Here is a 12,032-nt window from a genome sequence, read left to right on the forward strand (position 1 = left end):
TCTAGGATATGATATAATGGGGTATTATAATAGTAGTCGGTGGACGGGGAGCGGCGGGACTCGGGTGGAGGGTGTAGAGCACCGGGTGTGCGATATACAAAGGGTTCCGCCGCTGGCGCGGTGCACTATCGATCGACGAGGCGGCAGCGGTGGCGATGGCGGCGGCCGAGGGGTAGCGAAAAACGCTCGGAACGTTTTTACCCCGACGACAGCGGCGGCTACACTACTACCAGTTACCACTATACCATTACTACCACGTTTCTACCACTGTATGTACACACTATACCACTACCGCTACTGCCTACGCTGACGCCGCTGCTGCTGCCTGTGTGCCGTGCCGCTTTGCATACGCCGGAAAGCTCTCGTCGAGTACAGTCGTTGTCGTCGTCGTCATCATCGTGTCCGTCGAAAGTCGTTTGTAATTTCCGCTTTCGTTTCTATATAGAGACGCAACGGAGAGAGTTTTTTTTTTTCATATTCATACATAAAACAATATATTAAGTAATATCATAATAGAATGTCATACGGCTTGTATGATCGCTGCATAATGTCGTCGATGTAAATATCGTCTACAATCAAGGTAAAAATCCATCTCCTGCGACAAAAGCTACGAATCCACGTCGCCGTTTCACTTAGGTAAGACACGTCGATTACAATTCAACGAATATATTATAATATACTATACGTTATAATTAATTTTTTTTTTATATTTTAATTTTTAAGTGATTTTTAAAGTTGCGTGTTTTTTTTTATTTTGCTTATTGTTATTTTGTTTTGAAAATAACGCGAATAAGATAGTTTCTTCTTGAACATATTATAAACATTATTTAAATTTGGCTTATCTCACGTGTACACACGCTGATAACGTAGTTTTTAAGTTATAGTTATGTTATTGTTATTTAGACGCCACGCCGGTACACGATCCGATTAAACGACAATTTTCCACTTTGCACAATGTGCGTATAGTCACCACACGCTCATCCTGAGTATCAGTTATATTTATAGCATAATATGCAATTAGTCATACACAGTTCTATAGTTTTCAATAAACAATTTAAAAAAATCTTAAACTTATATTCAGTATTAACAATCTTAAGCTCCTTTTTTTAATAGAATAAAATCAAAATCCCACGCAACCGTGTTTATTTTTATAAATATTAATTTTTATATCTATTTTTAGATACAAGATTTAATAACACACAACACTTTCGCCACATACTAGTAATGAAAAATATAAAATAAATAACTAACACAATCTTAAACTAAAAAAATATTGTATTTAGTTGTTTACATTTTAACCAACTCAATCGATTTCATTGAATTCTGTGTTTATGGAAACATTTTAACCGATAACTCTCGCCATGACCACCGAACCAAAACTAGAAATTCGTATATATACATTAATATTTAATTCTTATCTTGTATTAATTAATTTGCAATGATTTTAAAGTAAATAATTTAAAACACTGAACATTGCAGTGATTAAATATAGTATAGATTAAATGATTATGTTTACATTTAATGATTTATTAATAGTGATAAGCTTTTGAGATGTCGATAATAAAAATAAATTACCCATTCAAGTAATTTAAATAAAAAGTTTCTTATCTCAATTATGTTATGTTATTCAATTTTCTCTAGAAATACTCAAGTTTTTTAATATATTATGATATTTTTTTTATATAAAACATTTTTAAAGTCCTTACTTTTCTCGCTTCTCCATTTTATAGAAAAAGGAAGAGTGGATAAAGGAAAGGTAATAGTAGTTATTATTAAAATATATCTTCTGTTCCACCAAAAATTACTTTAGGATTTTAAAGTCACATTGCCATGCATAAAATCCTGTTCCAAAAATGTTCCAAATAAAGCTGCGAGCTTTTGAAAAATGTTTCGGTCTCCGCGGGATAAAATATTCTATTGATCGTTGGGTCTTCGAGTACATAATACACAATGTATATCTGCTTTTCACTAACAATGTACAATAACTTTTGATTCGTTTATTTTTAAGTTTTTGTCATCTCTGTTATTGTCCGTAGAATCTTAACAACCGTGAAAACAAATAAAACCTTTTAACGTTTGTTATATTAAATAATAAATGTTCATCATTTATACTTTTGTATTAACTACTATAAATTATTAATTTTTATAATATAAACAATTACTGTGACACTGAAAAAAAAAATTAAACTACTTAGCACTTATATAAAACAGCAGTTATTACTTATAATTATTAAAAAATATGTTTTAAAAATTTTAATCAAAAAGTCACTGTCATACATTTATTATATGTATTATTATGTTCTATATATAGATTTAAATTATTAAATGAATAGTTTAATCAAAATTCATTAACATTCAGATACATATTATTTACAGATGAATAGGCAATAGACGCTAATAGCTTTATGGATAAATTATCGGAGTATAAAAAAAGAAAATAATATTATTGTACGCCAAATAATTAAAAACGCCAAATTTTAATTCAGTTATGTAATTATATATATATATATATTTATATTTAATAACTAATTTAATGTAACTAAAAGGCACGTATAAGACGTAAAATGATTATTAATTAATGATTATCGATTTTCGCGTTCAAAGTAAATTAATAAACATGTTTTGTTTTTACCGTTATTACAAATATTTAGACATTCTATTAATGTATCAAAAATATAAAACTTTAATTTTATTAGTATGTTGTTTTTATTTTTTAATAAAATATCCTGCTGTTTTGAACTTCATGGGTGGGAATCAACATTGAGTTTTTTTTTCTATAAAACAAAATATATCAAGATTCTATTCTGAAAATTTATCAGCTTGTTGTGTCAGATCATATTTATAAAACATGATCATATATTTTACTCTATCAAAAGATATACATAAATTTAATATAGAAACATAAATAAAACGGTATTCATCTTATAGAAACTTGAATAAAGAATTGTAAAAACCTTTGAAACGGGATATAATTAAAATTACTTTTATGACTGAAAAAATAATTTAACTCATAATAGAAATTAAATTAAAAATTAAATGATTACTAATTTTTGAAACTTTGACAAGCTGGTTTGTTAGTTAAATATTCAAATTTCAGATGCCTCTAGATTCAATAATGTTTTTAAATACTTAAATTTTAAGACCGACTATAAAATATGATAATAAAAAGCAATCGGGTATAACTATAAATAATAATGAATTTATTATTAATAAACTACTCAAAATGATTCTTAAAAAAAGTTTATATGGGTTAACAATATGATGGGATTTTTTTTTTTTGCTACAGCGTTTAGGTACTACACGAATGGGAATTCGTAAAAAACGATTTTTAATTTAATGCATTAACAGAACTAAAAAGTAATAACTAATGTACATCTACTACCTATCTGCGTTAACAAACGCCGTGGCACATTTTTTTTTTACGTCTCGTCTTTTGTCGGACATATCTCATCCAACTTGTACGCAGACAAATACACTGTAACAAAACATGTTCGTTACTGAAATATATATATACCTATAATAATATGACGTGTGTATGCGTCGAGTCCTTAACGTGTGAATAATTGCGCACGAATATTGCGTGTACGCAACCCTTTGTGTGGAAAATTTGCGAGTCGTGAAAAAACGTGAGACGAAAAGTAAACGTAGCATAATATGTATATAAATAAGTATACACACATATATATATATATAAATACCTGTGAACGAATTCAAAACTTTCGCGAGGATATAATGAGAGTATGCCGGCGTTGAGGTTTTCGCCCGGTGGCGCGGCAAGGTGCGTTTTATTAATATCGCGTATATATAGTCGTCGTGTACGTCATACGCAACACGGCGGTGACTGTGTATATAAGTGTATGCGTGTACAATAAGAGCGTGAAAAAAAATTGAGCATGCTGAAAAAAAATATGTGTTGAGACAATATTACAATGTAAACCCCGTCCGAACACACCGCGAGAGCGGTTCGCTACTATACGTCGCACACATACCTATACTCATATACACACTCGTCGCGTGCGTATAATATATATCTATCTGGTTCGATATCGTAAATCATGGTTAAATGGAAATTTATGTGTAAGGTCGGCGGGACCGGGGTAGGAGACCACCTCGGGACAGCGGAGGCTGCAGTAACGTCGGTGGCGGCGGTGCAGGTTGGGGAACGCGAGGATATACGCGCGTGTAGAGGGAAGTCACGGCTGAAACCCGATCGTGATATAAGGACGCGGCTGGATATATATATATATGTATGCGTGCGTGTGTGCGTGTACGAACAGGAGAGGCGAAGACGACTCTGCGTTACACTGCAGCAACAACGCTCTCGATTGGCGAGGGGGAGTCGGTGCTGTTATCGGAAAGAGATGGAGAGAAAATCGAAAGAAAAGTAAAACTGCTACACTGTGGATTTTTTTTTTGTTCCCCTTATATCTTATAATAATATAATATTATACGATATTATTATACGCCGTTCGATCCGTATTGGTGAGCAGAAACGATTTGGCGTGCGTACATGTACGTTTTGAAAGACTATATACTATAGAGTATAAACAAGAGATGCATATGTATTGTACGCCATAGCCACGCGATACGATTGCAGAAAATACTAAAACTGTGTATTATTATATAACCCACACACACACATACAATTTATATGAGTACTGTCGGATACAAATAGCGTACTATACGGCAATACCTCGGAGACCTCATTCCCTTAAACGTGAAACGTCTCGACTTCTGTGAATATCTATGACGTATATGGTATTTGATTTGCTTACCTTCGGCCGATTCGCAATATCACTGTGCCGACGTACTTGTGTAGTCTTTGTGAAAAAGTCTTAGTATAGGTACCAATATTATGAACGAATATGCCACAGAGTGTTTCGGCAGGAGTCATCTGGCTGACGAGACGTCCGTTTCCTGTACCACAAAAGGGTCATAGTAACAGGAGTACTTACCTAACTTATATAGGTACATGTAGTACCCGGTACTCTTCGATTTCCGTCTTCTTGGCCGTTGAATACATTATTATTATTAAACACCCGCTCATATTTCGTCCACGAACGAGGACAACATAATATTATAATATTAATTTCAATAGACAATATTAAATTGAAACCAAATCTTAAATAGCATCTCATAAGAATCAAATTGAGCGAATAAACAAGGTAACTTTCTCTTAATTGAAGTTATACTTAATTTATGTTTAAAAAAATCACTATAGTAAATCCTTCATCTCAATAATTCTAATGCATTTTGTATTATGCTAATATTGGTTTATTGGTATTTGAATTAACAAGAATACTTATTCGATAAATATCGATAAGAAAATTCTTATATTAAAATAACAAATTTTAATTTATTATTTATTACTTTTCCTATTAAACACATTATTGGAATTTGATATTAATTTATCTTATCGTATAGTAGTTTTAGAAAGTTATTAATAGATATTGATGCAAACTTAACTTTCAGAATAAAGTTGAAGTTCTTCGAAAAAATGAAAATAAATTTCAAACAAAATATGAACTAAATCAATTTTCGTTTTATAAAATGTTGAACATAAAACGAGTTATAATATATAATATATCATACGTTATGGTTTTTATCTAAAATGGGCAATGGCCATCTTTCCACAGAATTCTTGTTTCAATGCACTTCGGTATATTCATAAAATACGAAAAAAAAAACAAAAAACCATATAAATGATTAACCATGCGCTAATAACTCTCTTAATAACGTCGCCCGTTTATTTTTATTTCAATTTACATTATTATAAATATATATAATACGTCTACGACAGAATAATTTAATATATTAGTATGCGTGTATCTCGATTATCATTAGCTATGTATGCCTAACCTTGAGTAAATAAAATAAAAAATAATTATAATAATTAATTTAGTGGTTTTGATAATAAATCGTTCGGAAGTTAGAAAAATCACACATCGCCGCTAGCCCTTCGCGATGTCACGCACACGCATATTTTTTTACGACAATATTATAATATGAGCTTTGTATCGCACAATACGTACTATAAGCATTATGCGAATTTATTATTTATACTCGTGTATGTGAGTTTGTATACGTTCGAGTTAAGTGGTTTCCTATGTCAAACGTTATTATTATGAGTTACTACTAATTTTTATAAAATTATATAGTACCATTAGTACCTGCGTATTTAATTTCCGTAGATTATCGCACACAGTCGTTATTTTTTATTATGACACGTACATCACACCAAATATTATTAATATTATTAAATCGATACCACAAAATGTAACATTATTGTAGTTATCTGTCGACTATTTATATCCATTGGAGGATATATATTTTTTTGTTTTTATAATAATTATATTGTGTGTATGACAAACCCCACAGCCATACGCTTTTCACAATAGGTCTGAGTAATCTCTACAATGCATCAATAATGTGAAAATTCTGATACATTTAAAGAAAAAGTATGAAATAATGACGAGAAACGTGCGTTAAAATGATTGCTCTCTATATCGTGTAGTCGTATCTTTGACCATTTGTATGAACAGGTATATGCAATGTATTATATGATATCGATTTCGTAATAACCGCAAATTATCGAATACTATCGCACGCTTTTAGAATACAAAAACAATTAATATACTTTTTCAAGAGCCCAAAACAGTTTTAATATTATTATACTACATTAACCGCACTACCGCACTAGTAATATATGATGATTTATGAACGATTGTTGTACGACGGGGGCCGGACTGCAAGTTCTTCGGCGCTGTATATTAAACGGTATTTTCGAGAAAATAAATAATATTTTAATATCATTGTCGTCGTATTTTTACATTATAATGTATTCAAAAATTATTCGAATGACGGGAAAAAATCGTAGGCACCTCTAATACTCGACGTGATGACGCGTTGTATTTTACGTATTACACTTAAAACGATGTACATAATGGTTTTGATACAACGTTAATATTCAAACAGTCTGTGGGCAGTCGTTATTATCATTTTGTCTTTTATTTTGATACGAACGTTTCGACGAGTCGTAATATACGCTTGTCTGGGGTCGTCTCCGAATGACGGGCAAAAACCAGTTCGGTCTTAAAAACATTTATATCATCACCGAAGTGCTCCAACAGTTATGTAATATCTTCGCAGTCGACGTAAATCATAAACAATCAAAAAAAAAATCACATTCGGACAACGATTATTATTATAATAACGTCGTTGGCTCATCGTAAGAGTCACAAGTTACTACGCATAAACTGTTTAATTTATACTATAAAACACATTTCTTTATAATAATACGTTTTATATACATGTGGTACGATATCGTTGCAGTTATTTTATACATTGGCATATATAAATTATATATGTACGTGCATGTACCCGAGAAGAAATCGCGCCTCATTAGAATACTGTTTGTTGCCTGCGACGAATGTAATAATAATAGTAGTAGTAGTAGTAGTAACCATAACGTTTTATCTTTCATAATAATTTTATCTCTCGATTTTATTTATTTATTTAGACACCATGATATTTGGAGGATGTGTAGGCGAGACAATACACACGAGATTCACAAATGTCGTTTCGACTTTTACAGTAATATATAATATAATATAACTATACGAGCAAAATAATAATAAAAAAAATAATTACGATAATAGTAATACCGAAAATCGTCGATGCATCGTGGTTTGCGGGGGAGCATTATTAATAAAATCAAATATGGTTTACATGCGAATATGGTTCACTAAACATAGTGAATAAAAAAATCACAAATAAATCGCTCGGAAATGTCGATCGTATGGTTATGTGTATTATGTATAATATATATATATATATATATATACTACAAACATTTGTACAAACATATACATACACAAATGCGTGAATGTTTAACATCATTGCGAGTGTGGTTGACAGGCAACGACATTTCTTTCGCCGGTGTCGCGTAATAGTACATTTTTTTTTTATTTCGTCTCACATTTTTCCATGCCGAAAAGTGTAGGTTAATTATGCTAAAAACATAGCAAAAATAACTATTTCTAATCAAAATAAATCCGATATAATTATTCATTTCCGCTTTTTATCATGTTATATGAGCGCGTACGCGAAAGATTTTATTCTTATGCTCGATTTGTTTATTTTATAATAATTATTATGTTTTAAAATAAGCACAATACAAAAACAAAAAAAACAAAAAACGAAAGAGTTGTAGAAATACTCTTGATGTAAAAACAAATGTTACAATGTACTTAATTTCCTATTTTGCCTTTTTCCGTCCCTCGTTATGCAAAAAAGTCGTTGCGAGACGAAAGATAAATAATAGTAATATTAGACAAGCACTGCAAATTCCTTATATCCAACAAAAGACAACACACGCACACATATAATATATAATATGCATAGTGTATACTTTATATATATATATATATATTACTGTGGAGAGATTTCCGTGTCTCGTTGTCATAAACTCGAAAGTTCTAATATAATTTACCAGCAACGTGGGTCATTGACTCGACCCTGAAGATAGATTACCCATCGAGACTCAAATCCATACTGTACTTTAATATATTAAAGAAATGTTAAAGTTAACAACTTATGCGCGTACGTACCCTGCAATGAATACTATAACACTTTTCGAGTTATTCATACCATTATGTATATATCATACACATGTGCTGTAGTAGTTTCACCTAAAATGTAGACAAACAACCTCCAAGGTCGTTGTCTATGCTTATTTCCTGTGGTTTCGTTTCATCACTTGGTGTATTATATTAAATGATTAGTATAATACATAGCATATTATAGATAACGTGTTTCACACTGCTGAAATTCGTGTTAATAAGTAGACACATACAATAAACATATTTAATATTATTATAGTTTTTCCTACTTTTTCACCGAAACATTACATATTCCACGTAAATATTTTTAATAATAATTTACCCACTCTACTGTGGTATAATGAATACCTACCATAAAAACGATAATAAAAAAATACTTTATGTAGCATATTATTTTTATGTACGTATGTACTTTCATACTATGATGATTTAATGACAAAATATGTGTTTTTTAATCTTGACCCAAATCACAAACAAATCGCTTCGGAAAACAGAAATAAAACAAAAGTATACTCATCGTTAATTGTGTTTTAAAAATAAACAACGCGTGCAAAATCAGCTAATGGTACACATCAAAAAGCTATTACTGAACACATTCTTACGATTTAGCATCGGACGATAGTATGGAAGGTTCATTATGTGCAATAAAAGTTCCTAGTCATCAAAAAGCACAGTGACCAAATTGACGAAATTAGGAGGTTCATTAAAGGGTACCCTATAACAAGCAAATACAAACACTTGTACCTACTTAGTACTTAATGTTTTCGTTCGAAATAACTGAATTCTTTGTGCAGTCCTAAGAAAGTGGTTCAAAGGTATTTTCTCTAATGATTTTATTGTAAATATATCACGCGTGTACGGAATTGTTTTTTTCGGTGGAATGTTTTTTTACGTAAACTGTAGTACGTATATTATATACAGCGGGAGAATTTACTAAAAACGCTCATTTTCCTTTTGATAATGAATATTTTATTGAAAATCTAATTTTCGGGATAAATCCCCTTTTAATTATAACACATGACACTCCTTGATTAGTAAAAATAATCTAAATATTTAAAAATATGATCTTTAAGTATACTTAAAAACGTCATAAATCAAAATTTGAATAAATGCATTAATAAACAATAAAAATAGGGAGATTCACTTGGTGAATCACTCAGTCTACTATATTTATAGAATACTCATAATATACAGAAATAATGTAAAGAATAATATAATAGAAACCATTTTGAGTGGCATTTAATATATAACAATACGCCATTGCGGCGAAAGAATTGTCGCCATGGAATGTGTTTTGGAAATCGAATTCCACCGATATATCAAAATATGACATATTATAATCACCAATAGTGTATGTGTGTGTCTCGAATGAGGATAAAAGGTTTTGCAAGTACGTGACGTGGTTTCCAAATCATCACGCTTAGTCAAAGACTAAAATCATGCAATTTTCACACTCAACTAATAGTAATAATAATATAAGTACACTTATTACCTAGTATAAGTTATTACTTACGACCGTTTAAATAACAATATTGAAAATAAAAACATAATGGTAATAACATTCTGAGTGTACTTAGTTCTTACAATCGGTCAAAGCAACGCCCATGCGATGGTTTACCTGGTGCATATACATTATATAAATGACTCAAAATTGCGAAATCGGAATATTCTTCTGCAATTGCAGATAATTTTCGTTTAATATATTTAATATGCACTAATACAAGTTAGACAATGAGTTGTGTAATACGTGTACTTCAAAAACAAATCGATTTCATGAGATTTCACAAATGATTTCTCATAAAGATGTGTTTATTTTTAAACAGATGAGAGGACGCTATGTGATTATACGTATAATATTATAATAATATTATGCAGATATTGTGATGACTCTTAACAAAATGAATAAAATAATGTAAAAATATCATAAAATAGGTCACGTGATATAGGTATATATACATATATATATCGATATCATATATGTGTACTTCATTGTCCACTGACACGATTCAAGCGCAAACAGGATGTTTCAGTCAAGTCATACACTTTGCAACGTCAGACTACTGCACATTTTTTCCAACGTGTACAGGGTGAAACACATGAAGTTTTAACGCGGATCAGCAATTATCCGAGTGATTTTTAAACGGTGGTCGGTTAGTAAAGATTATCAAAGTGAATATTACACCATTTTATAGGCACATAAAGGTGTCCTGTGCCACATGCTACTTCTTCGATCGTCTAAACGTTAAATACTTATAAACTGGAGTAAGCACTTGAAAACGTATGAATATGCGCTACAATATGATATAAAATATCGTATGACTAAAAGCATACAATAAAAATTACAAGGCATTTTATATAAATATTCACGATTAGCGGTAAGTTTGACTGACGATAGTCGGAACTGAAGTAGGAATGTTCACACAAAAATATCTTTTCATGAGTAGTAAAAAGGTACGAGTGCCTATAGGCTATAATATAAAATATTTGTTATTGTGACAGTATAGAGGTCATTGAAAACTAAAATAAAATAGTATAGATACAAATTTGAATAGAAATGTTAGGTATGACCAATAAAAATCTGAAAAAAAAATTATAAACATGCCATAGAGATTGATAAACTATAGAATAAAACGTAAAAAATACACAATTTAAATCTAATATCAAATTCATTTCTATTTTTCTATTTCTTTAAATTTTATACCATGTACTAAACTTATAACACTTAATTTAATTTCGTTTTCCAAATGAAGGGAATTTGTATACTTTGAAAACATAAAATAATTGCATGTGCGTGCCAGTTACGTTTAATTTAATAACTAGTAGTAAGTATTAACTACCCATTGTATATTAAATGTAAATTATTTAATTAAATATATAAGAACGACAAGCGCAAAGATTATATAATTTAAAACGAATACACTTATAACGAGGAAACATTTAAATTTATCATATTAACATCTCGCACCAAAATCAGTTTGGAAGTATTTCACATATTGAGTGAAATTTAGTTTTCCTTGGCATAATTTATACGGTTATAAAATTGATATAGACTATGTCTGACATAAATAATAACTATAAAAAATCAAGCAGATACTGGCGATAGGAACAAGACAATTTTTGAGGTGAAAGTTCTTCGAATCGGTTCCCTAATGCAACGCGAGAAAAATGTGACTGAAATGTATTGAAATTCTAACACACGCACGATGTTACAGAAATGCCACATTAATTCCATTACTCGTATAATATAATATTACAAATCATGAAATAGACAAAACGTTGACGATCAATATATTAATAAGAACGAGCACGGCCAGTGCCCACGCGTAACGTTGGTGGTAGCAATATAATAATAAAGGCGGCGATAAATAATTCTCGACAGAATCGACTTAGTGTAATATCCCTACCTACTAC

At 30.6% G+C, this 12,032-nt stretch overlaps 1 protein-coding gene across 1 annotated transcript in view; it reads left to right on the plus strand.

The window, feature by feature from the left end:
- Positions 1 to 339: 339 nt before the first annotated feature.
- The window catches only part of LOC113548014 (frizzled-5), a 67,616-nt gene continuing 55,923 nt past the window's right edge, over positions 340 to 12,032 (plus strand). Inside the window, exon 1 of the mRNA XM_026948647.1 lies at positions 340 to 636. The gene's annotated coding sequence lies outside the window, so the exon portion shown is untranslated. The remainder of the gene's footprint in view (positions 637 to 12,032) is intronic.

Source organism: Rhopalosiphum maidis, chromosome 1 (genome assembly GCF_003676215.2).
Source record: "Rhopalosiphum maidis isolate BTI-1 chromosome 1, ASM367621v3, whole genome shotgun sequence".
Taxonomy (NCBI): domain Eukaryota; kingdom Metazoa; phylum Arthropoda; class Insecta; order Hemiptera; family Aphididae; genus Rhopalosiphum; species Rhopalosiphum maidis.